Below are 19,733 nucleotides of genomic sequence, written 5' to 3'. Positions count from 1 at the left end.
GATTGAGATTAGAAATTTGTTGAATTTGATCATTGCACTACTACAAATGATAGGTTATGGATAAAATGTGTGAATATAATATTACAATTTAATCATAACATGAATTGAATTTTGAATAATTGAAATATGAGTTTTTGTCATGCTTTTAAGAATTAAATGAGTTAGTGATAAATATGAGCATGTTATATTTTCTTACGAACTTGGTGAATTTTGAGTAACATGTATGTAATAATCTTACCTAACTCATAAAAGCATGTACATTTTCAAATCTTACGCAACTTACAATGATATCGGATGAAATAAAATATTTGAGAATTTTATAAAGATGCTTCGAGTAACTTGTCCTGATATCAAATATGATTTTTGAGTAGTGAATATTAAGCAATGTTGCTTTCAAGAAAATTGTTTGAATTTTTCTCTATATTGTGCAAAACGTTTTGGGTTTAGATCATTGGTTTATCAGTTTTTCACATATTTTGGGATCTTTGGATATTGTTTTGAAATTCTTGTTTGAGTAAAAAATAGTGGGGGTTCCATATCCTATGCTTTAACACATTTGATTTAAATTATAGGAACTAGAAAAATGAAGGTGACAAGTAATTCACTAAGAATGAACCTAGAAAAGCATATATAGTGAGACTAACTTTTAGTCATGAATATTTTGTTGCTTATAATTTGAAAGATAACTTCTTATAGAGAGTAACTTTGTTCTTCAAACTATTAAATCTTTGGCAAAAAGTTTTTATGAGCCTATTGTTTTTAGACAAGCAAACAGAAAATTGTTGACTCTTACATTCATGTCGCTAAATAACTTACATGCTTTTTTTTGATGTTGTTTATACAATGTATGATTTGTTATAGTCATAAGTAGAAATATATACTTTTGTGTAAGTTAAGGATCAAAATCTATGTAAACCAAGCATGGAAAACCGTGTAGTTTCTACAATAAAAGAAATCATATAAGTTAGATAAGTTATCCTTTATATTCTGGAAAACAACTTTAAAACAATTTATAAAATAAAAATTGTTTACTTGATTCATTCGAATGATTTCAGAATTGATGAAAGTGAAATGCACAATACTATTTGTTTTGTATGCATAAGTGATTTTTTGAATTTTTATTCTAACTTATAGGATGAAAATGAAATTGAGAACATGCTTAGTTTGCTATTTGACATGAAAGACTTGAGTGAAGATGGTGTATATTTTTGAAATGAATTTTTTCTTTCTTTGGATCATTTTCATTTCAATAGAATTTTTAAAAGAGACAGAAATATATATAGTCTGACTGTAAACAAGTTTTCACTCATTTGGTTTAGTACTGCTAATGTAGCTCAGTATGCTTCTTTGCTACGTGATTGACTATATATATAAGTATTTTTTTCGTGGGGGTATAATATATTGCTTCCATAGTGGGGGTTTTATATTCAGATTTGCCAATCCTAGTATGAAAAATTGGTAAAATATTGAGAAGGTTATGAGGTGTTTCAAACACATCATACACTATCTAAATGGTTACCGCAATCCTTTAAGGATATTGCGAAGCTGATTGGGGACATCCTTTCAGTTGAATCCTTTAAGGGATGGAGTGATTCGATCCTCTAATAGATAGAGGAACATACATATTAATCAAATGTGATAGTACCGCGGCTATTGCATGAATTTAGAATGTAACGACAACTATAAGAGTTGATTTTATGAGAATATGGATTATATAGTGTCTGAAACGAGTTTTCATTAGTCCTTTGATGAAAGGATTGATAAGAAGATGTGAATACATCTTATGGATGAGGTTGATGCCCATTGAGATTGAGTCATCTATGATGGATACCCAACCTAGAAATAGGTTCAAAGGGACTAGACGAAGTCATAGGTGATATGGAGATGCGAGAATCATGCTTTTGAAGAATTCATCCCACGACATGACATCCTAAAACGAGTAAAGTTGAGTTTAGTTTTTAATTTTAAAATTTTAAACTCTTAATGATGTTTATATCTCTATTTAGAGTGGGGTACCTTCAGGAGTACTCTTGATAGACTCACCTACATGAATGTGAAAGTGTGGTCGCTTTCTATGAGAATATGGGCAGTTCTCTAGATCATTCATTAAACTGGGATACAAGCGCAGGGCCGTAATGTGCTGACTTTAGACTTTACACTAGTATAGTCGTGTGTGTTGAGTGACCTTTTTATCTCCTAGAGTTCAAGACTTATGTTCACTCTTTGGTCAGATTTTAAGAGAGCCTATTAACACTACGTAAAGGTTCAAGTCGCGAGACACCTTTGCTTATGCACAACTTTGTACGTTCTTGCTCTATGTTTTAAAAATATAAGTGGGGGATTGTTGGGAATATATTTTCAAAACATAAATTTATTCCCAATCAATATATTTTTTATAGCCTTTATTGAAAGAAATTAATTTTTATTATAATTAATTTTACCGTTTCATATTTTTAGTTTTAATGGTGTTAACTACACCATTATAACTTTGAGAGTTTCATTTTGTGGTTTTTAATGGTGTTAACTCAACCATAATAACATTTTCATGAACATTTAATTGTTTTGAAACTCTTGACTATAAATCAGAATTTTGGTTGGGAAAATAACGAGAGAGAGATTTTTCTTTTATGTTTTGGTGTTAAAAAGAACTTGGAGAGTTGTTGAAATCTTTTTTTAGTGAGAGAGTTTTTCTTTTTTATGACTTGAGTTTACAGAAGAAATGAATTTTAGAGAAAGAAAAATAAGTGTGTGAACATCTCTTATTTTTCTAAATGAGTTTCTGAGCAAGAATGAAGTGTAGAAGTTTCACATCCTCTCACCGTGCAAGAGTGATTGCGTAAGAGATTGATCTCGGCTATTTTATCCTGGGGACGGCGCGCCATTGAAGAACTGCTTGCACAATCTTGGGCAGAGCCGCGGAACGTCTTAAAGATAACGACCTAGTCCGCGACTCAGCCATAACGTTGTTTGTTTCGTATTTGATTTTATTTGTTGTGCAGGCATAATTCGGCAATTGTTCAAACACCTATTTTAAGGGATAGAATACCCTCACTTAATTATTGTTAATGAAAATTAACTAAACTTCATTAGTTATTTGACTTATAGTCAAAATCAAAGATAAATTTATTTAGTTTTTTGCTTTAAGAGTGAGGAAGAAGAAGAAGAAGGGGAGTTTTTTTCACTCCAAGCAATTCTAACGAGATGAACTAAGGATTCATTCCCCAAAGACCAATCCTCCAACTATATAAAATCCTTCAAGCCCGGGAATCATGTGAAGGTCGTCTCTGGTGCTCACAAGGGTTTTTGAACTATGAACACATTTTGATTGCTAATTAGCGTGTTGGTTGTATTCAGATCCGTGTCTTCGCTGAACATGCTGCGGACAGCTCCGAAGTAACAACTGAGGTTACCAGCGTTGGGGATTATGAGTTGCATGACCTTGTCATGCTTGAGTAAGAAAATGATATTTGTTGTCTTAGTTCAAAAACCAAACCACAAGCCCTCCTTTGGTGGGGAATTTTTTATCGAAGAAACCGTAAACTAAGGATACGGTTTGGACATGATACATTCCACACCGTAGGTTAACCCAGTTCGGTATGGTTTTTATGAACTCCACACTGTAAGTGACTCTATGGAAGGAAACCAAGCCGTACTACGATGCAAATTTTTTTTTTCCGAATAATAATGAAGAAATTCAATTTAGCAATGTCAAGAGAACAATGATTATAGTACCAGTTTGTGGGTTAAGCAAAGATATTCATTATAGTTGGATTGTTACGATGAAATATCAATCTTTGTGTATAATAAAGTAAGATAAGTCTTTGGTGTTTATTGTTCCCTTACCTCCATAAGATTCTTTTTGTTGCACTTAGACGAGCTCTTGATTCGCCTGAACCTAAGGTGATTACCATATACTGTTTATGGGGGAAAAAGAGTTACCGTGTGAAACAACAACCGTATGCGAAATATTTTATGGAAGAAAATAAGAACTTACGGTTTGAAACATTAACCGTAAGGAAACACATAAGAACCTAAGTAAATACAGGTTTCCCTTCGGCGTGAAATATTGAATATTCTCCACCGTAGAAAAAAAATACGGTTTGGAGTTCTTTCTATTCACTCCGTAAGTCAAGTCTATGGTTTAAAAAATAAGATTTTTCTCGCCTTAGGAAATTCTGAAATTGAATTTTAAAACCCAAAATTCATCCGATGGTGGTGATTGCTTATATGTGATGCCAACTTTGGACTTAGATTCTTGTTTTATCCATCCGATCCTATACAAAGAGTTTTGAATGATTATGTGCTTCAGAGGAAGGTGGAGGAAGATCGAGAGGAAGGTGCAAGAAGAAGAAGAGATGGGGAGAACAAGAAGCGATTATTCTTTTGTTTTAGGTTTGATTATTTATGGTTAAGGGAATTTTTGATATTTTAGACTACACTTTAAGCTTCCCTTATCTTCATTTAGGGTATTGGAATCCGTAGGAGCCCTCAAAACGTTTTGGTTGGAGTCCCTATAATAGGTTTCTTGTTTAAAGAGACCCACAAAAAGGGAATTTCATCTCTATTTTTCATAGCCGGACATGCTAGGTTGATATTCAACCTTGGATCGTCCCTAGACATGATTCAGTACATTGCCTTGCACTATCTCGTGCTCACTAAATGACATAAAATAGTGCATAAATAAGTAATATTCGATTACCGACATGGCAACTCATCATCCCCCAAAGCTAACTAAGCCACACAAATGAGGGATAAATTTAGCTTTTGATCTGGCACGCGTGTGAGAATATCCAACCATATTTCTCGATGCTGAAGAGAACATTCGGTCGAGGATGTTACGCGAATCAAGGGATGAAACGACTCATCCTTATTTATTCTTTGTAATCACGAATGAGAGGCTTGTCACATCCTTCATCCTTATCTAACCGGTGTCTGATCAGAAGTTTCAACTATAAACAACATATATCGACCCTGCTAACTACATCTCACATAGTACTATTCTGCAACCAAAAATTACTTTGATCTCATTCTTTCTTTTTCTTCCTTCTCTGATACCAACCTCGATTCCTTCATCCATGTAGCTGAAGTGTTCCTTTAATGGTCATAAGCTTGGTTTAGGCAAAGACAATCCATACTCAACCATCTGTAACTTATAAAACCATAAATATCGACTTTCATAGCAAGATATCAATGGTATGAACCAACCTCAACAAATCTTCATTGAGTAACACGGTCAGGAGAGGTGAATTCATATGGGAAACAAGCGTAAGTCCTAGCTAAGGTCGACCGTAACTAAATGTCCCATACACAAGGATGCAATTAACGATACTAAAATCTTGAGCATCTAGCATTCAATATTCTAGGGTTAACGACATGTATCAAATGAGGACATGGTCTCTCATTTTTAGGGCAAGTGCATATTCAAGATGATCCAAAGAAAATCAAATATTCTACACAATTCATACATTTGTAGTATCACCTTTATCTCTCTCTCTATATATATATAATGACTCATCCCATTCGAAAACGACAATGGTTCCACCGGTTGAATTGTATACATATAAAGTCTTATTTTCAGAGTGTCGAAATCGCGATTGAACCTAAAATGCTACTTACATTTGTTTTTGGTCATAATTTTTTAATACAGTTTTAGATCATTTTCATATGAATATAATGGTAATCTCAAATACTTTATTCCTGCAAACCCAATAACGAAAAATAAAACCCCAAAAATATCACTTAGATAATTCAACAAACCCTTTCAGTACTTTTTATTTTTCATTGAGACTATCTCAGAAAAGTGGAGGTTGAAGCGTAAGAATTCAACCTAGGTTTTTTTCCACAAGACTTAAACCAAAAACTCAACCAGGGTTTCCTTCTTCTACAACAAATATAAATAAACAATTTCATTAAACACCAAAGTCACATCAAAATTAAAGATATTGAAATTTAAGACATGGGTTTGAAGATTCTCTCTTCTCAGAATTCATTTCAACATTATCCTACAAAAATAAGATTGCAGTATGTTAAATTATTAAATATATATGTATCATCCTATTAGAAAATAACATCGGCTCCACCAGTTTTGTTTTTTTTTGCTGAATCACCCTTTTTTTCATTTATTGACAAACTAAAAGAATACAAATGTTACTATAAAACAATAAACAAGGTAGAAAAATTACAAAAAGTAAGGAATCTTAAGAATCAATTTTAAAGTGACTAAGAATTTGGTTTTCATAGTCATTGTTCCACCTGACCCCTTTTATTCTGACACCATGATCTTGAACAATCTTCATAGCCCTGTTCTTGAAACCATGAATATTGACATCACCTCCTTCAAAGAAAACTCTGTTTCTTTGAAACCACAACTCCTTAATGACAGTACAAGCAGAGATTATCCATACTTCATCAATGATAGGACTGTGCTGTTTAGCTGCAGAAAAAACTTCTAAAAAAGAGTATGGCCTGGGAAATTGAAACATATTGCAGAAAAAACTTCGGCTCCACCAATTGAACACTTAAGTTTTTTCTTAATGTAACTTACACTGTCAGTGCTTAATTAGAAGTATTTTCTTGTGTTGAAGAGAAAATTAAAAGGCTACATCATTCGTAGGGTTTTTGCTCGATTACTGAATACAAAAAGAAAAAAATGTGAGGAAATTAAATTTGCACAAAGGAAGAGAGATTCATCGCGAGTGATGTGGGACATACATGACGGTTGGCCATTAGATTAACTCATTTCAATTATGTTGGGAGGGACAAAATATCGCAGCCGCAAGTAAGAGATAATTGATATATCCTGGTTGTTGAGTGATATAACTATCACTGTTGTTTATATGTATGTATATAATCGGAATGAACCCAAATCTCACACCGAAAGGTTCTGAATGGGATAGTTCACCAACCAGTTCACGAACTGTGGTGATCTTAAATGGTGAAATAGCCAACGGTTCACGAACCGTTTCACCAACGGTCCCAGTAAATACTAGAAGATGTTAAAAGACTTATTTTTTAGATATGTTTACCATTGCTATACATGACTCTCATAAACACCTCTATGACATCATTGATCACTAAAAAAAACCCGGTGTATGTGCATCATGATTAAAGTCTTAAGTGTTTTATATGAACTCGATATTGCATGTTAGAGCACTGCTCGGTCGAACTCGCAAGCGTTGCTATATCAAGCTTGTTGTAAAGTTTAGTTGCCAAAACTATAAGTCTTGATTTCTAGTCTACTTATAGTTAAGTCTCGGATTAGGATAAAAAGTGTAGTTGAGCTTTAGACTTCACGGCGTTCACCGATTGAAGACGAAGAACTACTAAGGGGAGCTTGTGGAACTTCATCAACAAAAGGTATGCGGAGACTTGAACTCATATATCACTCAAAAGTCTATCTATTCTATCTCCTATTTGAGATAAAAGTCGTATAGCTATATAGACTTCGATTATACACAATTGATATTTTGAGTTGAGTTTAACTCGCTTACATATTTCTCGAAATATGTGTTGGTAAGCTTTCGCTTTAACCAAGTTTATCTTATATTCTTGACGAAAGTCAAAACATGATCATGTGAAAATCGCCTTGTAACATCTTACATGATTTGTGTGAGACAGTCATTTGATGTAGACTCGGAATGTTCCGTATTGATCACTCGATCACTTGAAAATTGCTTCGAAGCCAATAGTATGTGTGAGACAGCTATTGTCGTCTTCTAAGAATGTTTCAATGATTGAAATGGGAGTTTAGAACACTTAACCATAATTGGATTTAAGCACAGTATGCGTACTTGCATATGTGTTGGTCCAAGACCAGAATGTGGTATGCATACCCATATGCGTACTGGCGAGGTCAGGTAAAGTCCGAGAGCTAGAGAATGCATACTTTGTACACATACTGGCGAAGTCAGCTGAAGTCCGGGTACTATAGTATGCGTACCCGTACGCGTACTGGAATCAACTGAAGTTTGGAAGTATACGACAGTATGCGTACATGTTTGCATACTGGCAAACACAATCCAAATCCGGCTACTTAAGTATGCGTACCTGTGACGCCCCAATGACTACACCTGCTTAGCTGTTAGGATTATAACCTAATTGAATATCAAATCTAGATTATCGATCTTAAGAATATCATAATTACATAAACTAACTCAAACCGATAAACCCAAACACTTTGGTATTCATAGTGAAAGTCTCTCAAGTTATATAAATAAAATAGCGTGTTATTTCATAGATACAAAATAATACGTACTTAAAGAATATACAACTTCACTAACATCGATAAAGCTCTAAGCTACGAAACGGTCTTCTTCACGTTTATCGTCTCTTCTGGAAAACTGAAACTGAAATGGGAACGAGTGAGCACATCATCCCAAAAGGGTGCTCAACGAAAATATATAACTCTCAATTATTCACTAACATGCTTCACAGTTCTAAAAGAATAATTTGAAAGGAAACAAGAAGAAACTAATCTAGTTCAACAATTTATGCATCACGAAACAAGTGTCACTCTAACCTCGCCAAACTCATTGGAGAAGACGACGTGAAAGCAACCCTAATCAATAATAATAACATCGTCCACACAGAGTGCCCATACAAACCATGGTTCAGAGTATTACCATCAAGATCGGATAGTTAGACAAACAAGTATAATATGCACACGAGTGATTACCCTCAAATAAAATAATATATATGATATTAAAACGGAAGGGCATGCGCCATACTATGTAATATTCAAACGGAAGAGCATCCGCCCTACTATCTTAAGACAATAAAATTAAAAGATAATAATATTCAAACGGAAGAGCATCCGCCCTACTAAATAATATTTAAACGGCAGAGCATCCGCTTTACTAGATAATATTGCCGAACGAAAGAGCATCCGCCTTACTTAACTTAGCAAGGATCCGTGGGGAAACACAATCACTCCTCGCAGGGAAATCTCACAATATATATCACACAAAAACACATCATAGCAAACATCGTACATACAGATACAAGATAAACATCATACTCAAAGATACAGGAATAGTACATCAAAGTTCACACAATCATGCACAAAGATAGCTCATCATGCCCGCAGATAACGAAAAGCTTAATGATTACAAGAATGTTACAAGGTTCCCACCTGTTTTGATGACAAACCTCGCCTACCTCGAGATTCTTCATTCACTGGTTCGTGATTGCTGTCGTATGCGTCAAAAATAAATTACTTTCTCACTACTCGAAATATATAATATAGCAAGGGCAAGAAATGATCGTTCCCACAGAGAGGACTTAGGTTGCCAATATGTTTTGGTTTCCTAAAGGTAACAAGGGGGGTTTTCTGATTTTTATAAACTAAGCTATACTAAAAATAAATAAAGCAAAGCAAACATGCAAATCAAGATGTAAAGATATTGGTTAAGGATTTCGTTTTCATTCACTAACATGTTCTTGTCTTAATAACTAGAATTGATATTTAATCTCTCTTTATCAAAAGCCCTAGGATACCTAATCGAAAGAATATCCCGCAATTTCCTGATTTCATCACAAATACATGTAAAACGATGCAAGTATGAATTCTACCAAAAGAATAACCTAACGCCTTGCGCTAATCAAGTTCAATTCACATGGAGCATTAAGATTCATGAAATTAGGCTAATCAATGCAATTGAAATACATTGCGCAAACAATTCGAACAAAGGTCATGGTTCACATATGATTACAAGGATATATCACTATAAGCTATAACCATATTTATGCTACTTGTGTTCAAGGATTATCGCTCGATGATTAACCCTAAACTAGCAGTAGATGTGATTACAAGTTCTACCAATTTGCAACTTGACAAAACAAACAATCAAACCATGTTATAATACGTCAATCATATAACTATCAGAGAACCGTGAACGATAAGTATGAGACAAAACTAATATATTGAATCAAAGAACAATATTATGTGAAATCCAACTAATCCATAACCAAAAGAAAATTAAGTACTCATGCTCATGGAGTTCATAACAAGAAGAAAAATAAAAACTTTCATGTTTCTAAATCCTAGAACAAAAAGTAGAAGAAGAGATATTAGATAGATTTCATAAGATGATCGAATAGAATATGAGACCCCTTCTTTTATATACTTCCTCTGCCTTCTTGACGTTTAATCTCGTCCAATTATGTGTAGCCCATACTCTCAACTGCAATTCAGGCCTCAAACCAAGCCCATAATTCAGAGCCCATCAGGTCCATTTGAAGTGCCTGTCAGTATTGTGGAACTGACAAGAAAATTGAGCCTGCACTATCACCACCAGTTGACAGTATCACTCGACTTCTTAGTTCTTCCCTGCACAGTTCTGGATCCCATGCATTTATCTAATCCGCTCAAACCACGTCCGCAGCATCAAGTAGCCACCAGTTAGCTTTGCTTGCTTCTAGCAGTCATTGGCAGCAACAATTCAACACCTGCATTTTCATTCCATTCCTTCTCTTCACTTCCATGACCACCTCACTGAACTGCAGCTGCAATCAGCATTCAATACCACGCTCATACCACAAACTCTTATTGCGCAGCCATAGTTCAGCTCGAATAACCTCCAGGACCTTCAATACCAGCAGCAACACTATCCCATTCCATCACCGGCAACAGCTTAGCTTCTTGCGAACTCAAAACAGCACCAGCTAAGTCACAGGCACTCAACACCAAAAGCAACAACATATTATGTAGTTCATAACCTTCAGCTCCATCCCCAGCTCTGCATTGCACTAAGCCATAGCATTTCCAGTACCACCATCTATGACTGCGATACAAATCTGCAGCTGAGTCATGCTTCATCTTGCATTACAATCATTTATCAGAATCTCCATCTCGGCAGCATCAATTCCATTCCTTCACTGTTTTCACTATCTCAGCACGATCAGCTTCACTTCCCATAACTCTTGGCTCGACACAGCAACCACTTCTCATTGCACTCAGCCTCAAACTCCATCGAATGCAATTCATATTCACCCATAACTCAGAACCCACAGAACTGCAACCTCCACCTTCGATGCCCATTTGAGTTCTCACTGCAATATCATCTTCACCAAGCTCAGACCTCAATTCTCCGTCCACAGACCGCGGCTACAACTCCTGCAAACCAATCATCACCTGCAGTTCAATCGAACCCATTCAATCACTGCTCCTGTTTAGGCTTAAACACAGTCGACCTTCACCATTTCTTCAGCTCAGTTTCATTGCCTTTAAAGCAACCACCAATAGCACAACTTCCTCCATTTAAACCCTTGCTGCTACTTGAGTTCATTATCTCATTCTCTGCCAGCAACCAACAACACTGCAGAAGCTCCATTATCGCAATCTTATCACCATCTTAACCATGCAACAGTAACCCATGACAATCAACATCAATACCATCTACGCCTTCAGCTCAATTTCAATTCTCGGCATCAGCTTCAAAGCTTCTCCTACTGCAAGTCATCTGCAGCTCCAGTTAACTCCTTGCAGCTGCAAAACCCAGTTCAGGCCATTCTTTACATTGCACACAGACAAGCATCACTTCCCTGAACCATTTGGCATTCAACCCAAGGCTCATCCTCCATTCTCGGCAAAACTCTTCTTTCACAGACCCATCTCCATCACGTTGTTCTTCTGCCATTCTTCTCCCTGTATGAATCAACCACCAGCACCTGCTCCTGCAATCTCTGCAGAGCCACCACAGGCACCAACACTTCTTGGCCTAGACTGCAAAACCTTCATTTCAGCAACAACGGATGATGTTCATCTTCTTCATTCCAAGAACACATTTTAGCATCTTCATTAACTCATTCTTCTCAAAGCTCAGAACCCTAATTTCACCATCTTAAATTCGTGAATCACCAGGACCTTTCTTCCATTTTTCCATCTCGATCCAGGTTCATCTCTTCATAGCTATCAGCTACAACTGCAGCGGCTCTCTTGCAATCATCCATGGCAACACCATCTCTGAAATCAACAACATCAACCACCTGCAACTTCAGTTAACAAACTCATCTTGTAATTCCAAACTTCATCTATGGCGGCACCACCAGATCTCAATCTCAGTTCAGCATACACCAGATTGCTTCATGAATCGAACCCATCTTCATTTCTGGCAACATCAACCTTTAACATAACACCAGATTCGAATTCGCATCAAACCTAACTTCAATTACAGCAAATTCATTTTCAATCTCCCCACGAATCCTCTCTCGGTTTTTAGGTGGTAAGAAAAATGAAATGATGAGAAAATGATTTCTCAATTCTCACTGAATTCTAGACTTGTGTAATAGAACGGATGCAACCACCCAGGTGGAGTAGATAAGGGGTATCCATGATGACTTAAGACACCCCACGAATTAATACGAGCCACCCGAAAATGACAGCTTCTTTTCCTCCACTGTGCTTCCAATTACAATAGTCGTTTCTCTCTTATTTCTCAGATGTACTTCTTCTCTTCAATTTCTTTTCATCACTAAAGTTGTCGTGCTTTTCAGACAATGAATTTGCATCACTAAAGGTGACATGCTTTTCAGATAGAGATGAAAAAATAAAAGCAAATAACGAGAAATAATCCGCCTCCAACACTTTTGCCCTGTTTCCTCTTCTTTTGTTCCAGATGACTCCAGAGTATCTAAACACTCAAAATCAAACATAAGATACATAATTTACAAGAAAACTTAGCAAAGAAAACATAAATAATACTCCCCCCGTCCCTAATTAGATGACCTATATCATAAATAAGTGGAGTGATAGATTAGTATTATTATAAGAAATATGTAAAATTTGATAGCCATATTTATATTCATTAGATAGGTGTTTTAAAATGCTTTCCGATAATACAAAGTTTACGAAAATCCGTTGTATAGTTCGAGAGATAAATCATTTCTAAATTTACTAGTAAATTTTAACTAGGCCATCTAATTAGGGACGGAGGTAGTAGATAAATATTAAGGTGTTTTAGACACTTATCAGTTCGTAGATCGATCGTTGTTAATAAAGGCTAATTGTTAATCACACAATCACTCTAAGAAATTAGTCAAAAGGCTCATACAAGGTTCGTAACACAATCTCATACAATTCTCCAGTTATAGGCTAAGTGAACTATCTAATGGTTCTAAGCCCATTTATGATTCTACACCATTTCATTATCTATCTTTAGCACATCTAAAGGTTCACTAATTCAATTGGATTGGTCCTATAGTCCATTAGGTATGTCTTAAGAAGATCTGCAACTTTGTAGAAGAAATCAAAGGCTAATTCGGACCGTCCAATTCATCAAATTAGGAAAACTATGTCTAAGCCCAAGTCCAATAAACAAGTCCATTAACTTAAAGCCTAATCCATCTGAGTCAAACTGACGGTCTGTCAACTAACAGTCCACGTCAATAGTCAAGGCCCAACTAGTCAAAAAAGTCCGGTTACATGGTCAACTCAGTCAAAACGGGTCAAGTCTGGTTACAGGGTCAACTCAATCAGAGGACTGATTCAGGCAGATAAACTGACTCAGGCGATTCGGACTAGACTATCAACTGGCCAGGCTAAAACAACAAGGCATGAGCCATTAGCTCATGCCACAAACTAATGCATTAAAACACACACACATCTCAGACTAATACTACACTCCTTCATTTATTCAGTTCAATTGATTTTATACACATCCCAATATTTCAGCTGAAACCAACCCTCATTACAACTCACAGCTCCACCTGCAACTAACCTAGTTCTCCACTAACTCAAACCCCAACACCTGCAACAATACAACCTTACCTACAACAACCATCTGTTCAACTCTCTCATTTCATACCCATACACATCTTCATCTCCTTACAATTCTGCACTTACAGCTTGACTGCAATTTCAGAATCCAAACATCCTTTCTTCTTTGCCATACATCTCACAAACTACAACACCTCCTAACACCACCAACCACTACTTCAGCTGGATCATAACCTAACTTCTTCACAATAATCAAATCAAAACTCCACAATAATATCATTTCACCATTCAACTTCATATGCAACTCATAGACAGCTTCACCTGCAAACTATTTCATTACCACCACTTGTGATCCTCTATCGATGATAACAACCCTCAAGAATTCTTAATAACTTCGATTCTAACACCAGTCTCAACATGACCTACACTACAGCCACCACCATTACTAACTCATTTCATTCTCCACCTCCACCAGTTATTACCATGAACTGCAATCACTTAAACCACCCAACAATCTTGATTTATCTCCAGCTGCAATGACACAACTACAACCAAACTACAATATTCACTCTCTGTGCAAAATCCTAAACATCCATCTATAACCACATTCAAACATAACTCCTGTAATCCAACCACACTCATCTCCATTTTCTTCTTGTTGATTTGAATACTACAGCCAATACAACACAATGCTTTTCCCTTGTATAACATCTGTAGCTCATCTACATTTCTCATTGTATCAACACCACCATTCTCAATTCAGTTTGCTCTTTATCAAGTTTCCAACATCATCAGTTACTCTGAAGCTTCAACAACATAACTCCAACTACAATCAAACACTTCATCTCCAGTCTTCAAAATTAACAGTAATCCTTCTCTTGACCGCGATTCCAGAACTCTTCTTCATATCACTAATTTCATATTTCCTCTCTGTAGAAGCTTCAATCAACAATTCAAACTTTATCACAAACCATCTTCCTTATCTGAAATTTTCCCAATACAGAGAACCTAATCCTCAACTTCGATTCTTCTAAACCCTAACCCAATTCTCAAATTCCTAAAGAAACTAAAATTAAACCTTATACAACCCTCTCTACTCTAATTAACAACAAACCCATAAAATTATTCACCAAAATAAGCTTAATTCCATAAAGACAATCAATCAAAACAGAAACTCTAAGTTCAGTCTCTAATTTACCTTTCATGTTGGGTTTGATTTCAGCAGATCAACCAAAACTACCACCATCAATTAACCTTCGATCTTTACCAGCTTTATATCAACGCAGAGTCATGAACTGATTCTCAAAATCATCAACAGATGAAGAACAAGGAAGAAGAAAGAAGAAGAAAAGAGAAGAATGATTTTCTCTTCCTCGGTTTGGTGAAGATAAGGCCGAACAATTTTGCTCTCACATAAATCAGATGATATCTTCTTCGTCCGACGTCTGAATGACACGTTCGAGTAGTCCATTGCGCATAGCTTTTCGATATCTATCCAACGACCCTAATTTCGTATCTAAATTATTGTTAGATTAATTTTTGTTAATTAAAATCTACGTTAACTAATCGAGTCATTAGCTGCTAAGTCATCTCTAGACCAATCAAATAGCGTTGACGAGCTTGAGGGTCCTTACATTCCCCCCACCTTATACATTTTCGTCCTCTAAAATCGGTCCATCCTTCTAGTCTTCAAAATTCCCCACCTTATAAAGAAATACTATCTCTCAACCAAATGCAAGTATTGCTCGTACTTACAAACGCGCGAAATAAGACAACTCATTTTAAATGAGTTCGAACCAATAAGAAATGAAAACACAAACCTATATGGTTTTTCTACAACTAAAATCTATAATTTTTTAGCTTTAAGTTCAATTACAATAATTTGTACTCTAACAGATATATATATCCAAGTTCTCCTTTCGCTAAAATTTATAGTCTAATACTTAATAATTTATTAATTTGATGTAGTTTATCCATATAACTAATCCAAATTTTATTTCCCGTAAATCTATAATATATGCTATTTAATATTTACGTTATACAGTTGTTTGAGGGTGAAAACAGTTTCTGCTGGTTCCGGTAATTTTATGTGTTGTGGGTGAGAAACGAGCTTAAACCCTAAACAATGTACTGCAAGGGAGTACTTTAGATTTGAGAGAACAATCTGTACAAATCCGGCCTAAACCAAGAAATGGACGTTCCAAACTTGTTTCGGTCACAAAGTGAAGGAGAAGGGTTGGTTTTGGGGAGGGAAGCGAAGAGAGTCTTGAGACCAGATTAGTTGATTCTGGAAGAGTAGTTGCTTGACTTGTATCAGAAAGTGAAAACTAACAGATGGGAAAGCTAACAAGTGATTTCTGAGTGTTGTATGTTCCTGACCGAAACTTGTTGTTCGGTGGAAATAGGTAATGCCTATTTATACAAGTCGAAGTGAAACGTACTCTGGTACCATTAAGAGATGGAAAACGGGTGAGTAAATGGGAGGAGGTGGTAACCGGTAACGCCTGGAATTGATGTTCCATAAAAGAAAGTGTTTCACCATTACTCCCTGTATTTACTAACCGCCTCATCTTATGACACTTTCTTATAACGGGCGTAGTGTACGCCGCACGTTGTAAACCGCCAAACCAATACCCAATGAGCATCCCCCAGTTTGTGACATGCGTTGATATCTCGAGTGTTTTCATGGAAAACATGTAGCACGTTATTGTTGTCTGACAAGTTGATCTTAGGAGACTTGCCGGCTCGGTGGTGACCTTCGACGGTCGAGATTTTGCATCTTAAGAGGAAAGGTAGCCGCTGATTATTGCAACCCTTCTTTTGGTAGCCAATGACATGAAAGCATGATCAGTATGGCTTTAATATGGCCTCGTTTATGCGCAGCCAAAAGTTAGGGTTTTGGCTTTGTTTAGGCGCGACCAAATTAGGGCCAAAGGTTGCCATGCTTTAGCTAGTAACCTTGGACGACTAAGATCTGCACCTTAGATGAAAGAGTGGCCGTTGATTTTTGCAGGCCTTTGTTTTGGTAGCCGCATAGGGAAGGCCGAAATGGTATGGCGCGGTAAGGTGGTTGGCATGCCATTGGCACATGTGGCATGGCATGCCTTGGCGCGGTTTGGCGTGGCTAAAACTAGGGTTTTAGGCCAAAGGTTACCATGCATTGTTTGGCGACCTTGGATGGCTAGGATTTGCATCTAGGATTGAAGGGTGGCCGTTGATCGTCTCACGCCTTCGTTTTGGTAGCCACATAGGGAAGGCCGGCATGGTATGGCGCGACAAGGTGGTCGGCATGTCATTGGCACATGTGGCATGGCATGCCTTGGCGCGGTTTGGCGTGGCAAAAACTAGGGTTTTGGGCCAAAGGTTACCATGCATTGTTTGGCGATCTTGGACGACTAGGATTTGCATCTAGGATTGAAGGGTGGCCGTTGATCGTCGCACGCCTTCGTTTTGGTAGCCGCATAGGGAAGGCCGACATGGTATGGCGCGGCAAGGTGGTTGGCATGCCATTGGCACATATGGCATGGCATGCCTTGGCGCGGTTTGGCGTGGCCAAAACTAGGATTTTGGGCCAAAGGTTACCATGCGTTGTTTGGCGACCTTGGACGGCTAGGATTTGCATCTAGGATTGAAGAGTGGTCGTTGATCGTCGCACGCCTTCGTTTTGGTAGCCACATAGGGAAGGCCGGCATTGTATAACGCGACAAGGTGGTTGGCATGTCATTGACACATGTGGCATGGCATGCCTTGGCACGGTTTGTCGTGGCCAAAACTAGGGTTTTGGGCCAAAAGTTACCATGTGTTGTTTGGCGACCTTGGACGGCTAGGATTTGCATCTAGGATTGAAGGGTGGCCGTTGATCGTCGCACGCCATCGTTTTGGTAGCCACATAGGGAAGGCCGGCATTGTATAACGCGACAAGGTGGTTGGCATGTCATTGACACATGTGGCATGGCATGCCTTGGCACGGTTTGTCGTGGCCAAAACTAGGGTTTTGGGCCAAAAGTTACCATGTGTTGTTTGGCGACCTTGGACGGCTAGGATTTGCATCTAGGATTGAAGGGTGGCCGTTGATCGTCGCACGCCATCGTTTTGGTAGGTGCGGTTGGCTTGGCATGGTGGGGCCAAGGGTTTGGCATGCCATTGGCGCATGGTGTGGCTAGCATGGTTGGGGCCAATGCAAGGTGCAGTTGGCTTGACATGGTGGGGCCAAGGGTTTGGCATGCCATTGGCGCATGGTGCGACTAGCATGGTTGGCATGCCTTGGCTCGGTAGACGTGGCTGGCATGGTTTGCCATTGGCACAGTGGTGCGGCTGGAATGTTTGGCATGCCTTGGCGCGGAGATGTGGCTGGCATGATTTGCCATCGGCACTGTGGTGCGTCTGGCATGGTTGGCATGCCTTGGCGCAGATATGTGGCTGGCATGGTTTTCCATTGGCACAGTGGTGCGGCTGGCATGGTCGGCATGCCTTGGCGCGGAGATGTGGCTGGCATGGTTTGCCATTGGCACAGTGGTGCGACTGGCATGGTTGGCGTGCCTTGGCGCGGTAGAATTGGCTGGCATGGTTTGCCATTGGCACAGTGGTGCGGCTGGCATGGTTGGCATGCCTTGGCGTGGAGATGTGGCTGGCATGGTTTGCCATTGGTATAGTGGTGCGGCTGGCATGGTTTGCCATTGGCACAGTGGTGCGGCTGGCATGGTCGGCATGCCTTGGCGCGGTAGACGTGGCTGGCATGGTTTGCCATTGGCACAGTGGTGCGGATGACATGTTTGGCATGCCTTGGCGCAGAGATGTGGCTGGCATGGTTTTCCATCGGCACAGTGGTGCGTCTGGCATGGTTGGCATGCCTTGGCGCGGAGATGTGACTGGCATGGTTTGCCATTGGCACAGTGGTGCGGCTGGCATGGTTGGCATGCCTTGGCGTGGAGACGTGGCTGGCATGGTTTTCCATTGGCACGGTGGTGCAGCTAGCATGGTTGGTATGCCTTGGCGCAGAGACATGAGTAACATGGTTTTCCATTGGCACGGTGGTGCGGCTGGCATGGTTGGCATGCCTTGGCGCTGAGACGTGGCTGGAATGGTTTGTCATTGACACGGTGGTGCGGCTAGCATGGTTGGAATGCCTTGGCGCAGAGACGTGGCTGGCATGGTTTTCCATTGGCACGGTGGTGCGGCTGGCATGGTTGGCATGCCTTGGCGCGGAGACGTGGCTGGCATGGTGGTGCGGCTGGCATGGTTGGCATGCCTTGGCGCGGAGACGTGGCTGGCACGGCATGCCATTGGCACATGTTGGGAGAATTAGGGTTTGGTATATACGAAGATGATGTCAGTCAGTACTAAGGGTTCTGCCGTGGAACATGACACATGTATATATAAAAAAAAGGTACCCTGGTAATTCTTACATAGGCATGCTGATTGATTCAATGAATGCGCTAGTGGTCATAGTGACGTCATGTCATATGTACGGTTTTACGATTTTAACCCTAAGCTAAAAATCACCATCAACATTAAGTCCCTTGCTTAGCTCGGAAAAGGAGCATTGTTGCGAGGTAAGCATAAGATGGTGACAGACAAGGACAAAATCGAAGCTGCGGGTCATAAAAGAAGGCTAGGAAGATTCGTCTAACCTTTTCGAGAGTGTTTTGAGTATCCGTGTTTCTTGCTTTGACGGCCTTGCATGAATTCTGCTTGCGTCGTTACTGACTAGACCGTGAAATGGTAGAGGCGTTGCTGGTTGAGATGCAGGCTGTCAGCTTGGTCTGGACACGCATCATCTTGGCTGGGCTAGGGAACGCGGAGCCGTTGGCTTAGCGAGTTGTCGGCGTTGGTCGGCTTGGAATGGGAGCCGCAGGTATTGCGCGGCCTGGAATGGAGTCGCTAGCATCGATCGTCTTGGTGAGGCTTTGGAAGAGGTTTGGAATGCGTGAGCTGCCAGCGTGGTTTGGGCGCGGCTTGGCTCGGCTCGTTGCGACTTGGATTGGAATGGAGCCATCAGTGTTGGATTGGATATGAATGG

The 19,733-nt window shown here is 38.9% G+C and overlaps 1 long non-coding RNA gene across 1 annotated transcript; it reads right to left on the bottom strand.

The window, feature by feature from the left end:
- Positions 1 to 9,935: 9,935 nt before the first annotated feature.
- LOC113308911 lies at positions 9,936 to 15,141 on the bottom strand. The gene is made up of 2 exons (XR_003340174.1): positions 14,913 to 15,141; positions 9,936 to 12,629 (listed from the first exon to the last, which is right to left on the bottom strand). It is a non-coding gene; the product is annotated as an uncharacterized LOC113308911 (long non-coding RNA).
- Between the last annotated feature and the right edge of the window lie 4,592 nt (positions 15,142 to 19,733).

The sequence above is a fragment of the Papaver somniferum genome, chromosome 9 (assembly GCF_003573695.1).
Source record: "Papaver somniferum cultivar HN1 chromosome 9, ASM357369v1, whole genome shotgun sequence".
Taxonomy (NCBI): Eukaryota; Viridiplantae; Streptophyta; class Magnoliopsida; order Ranunculales; family Papaveraceae; genus Papaver; species Papaver somniferum.
The sequence above is the reverse complement of the archived record's forward strand: the minus strand, read 5'-3'. Positions and strand labels throughout refer to the sequence as shown.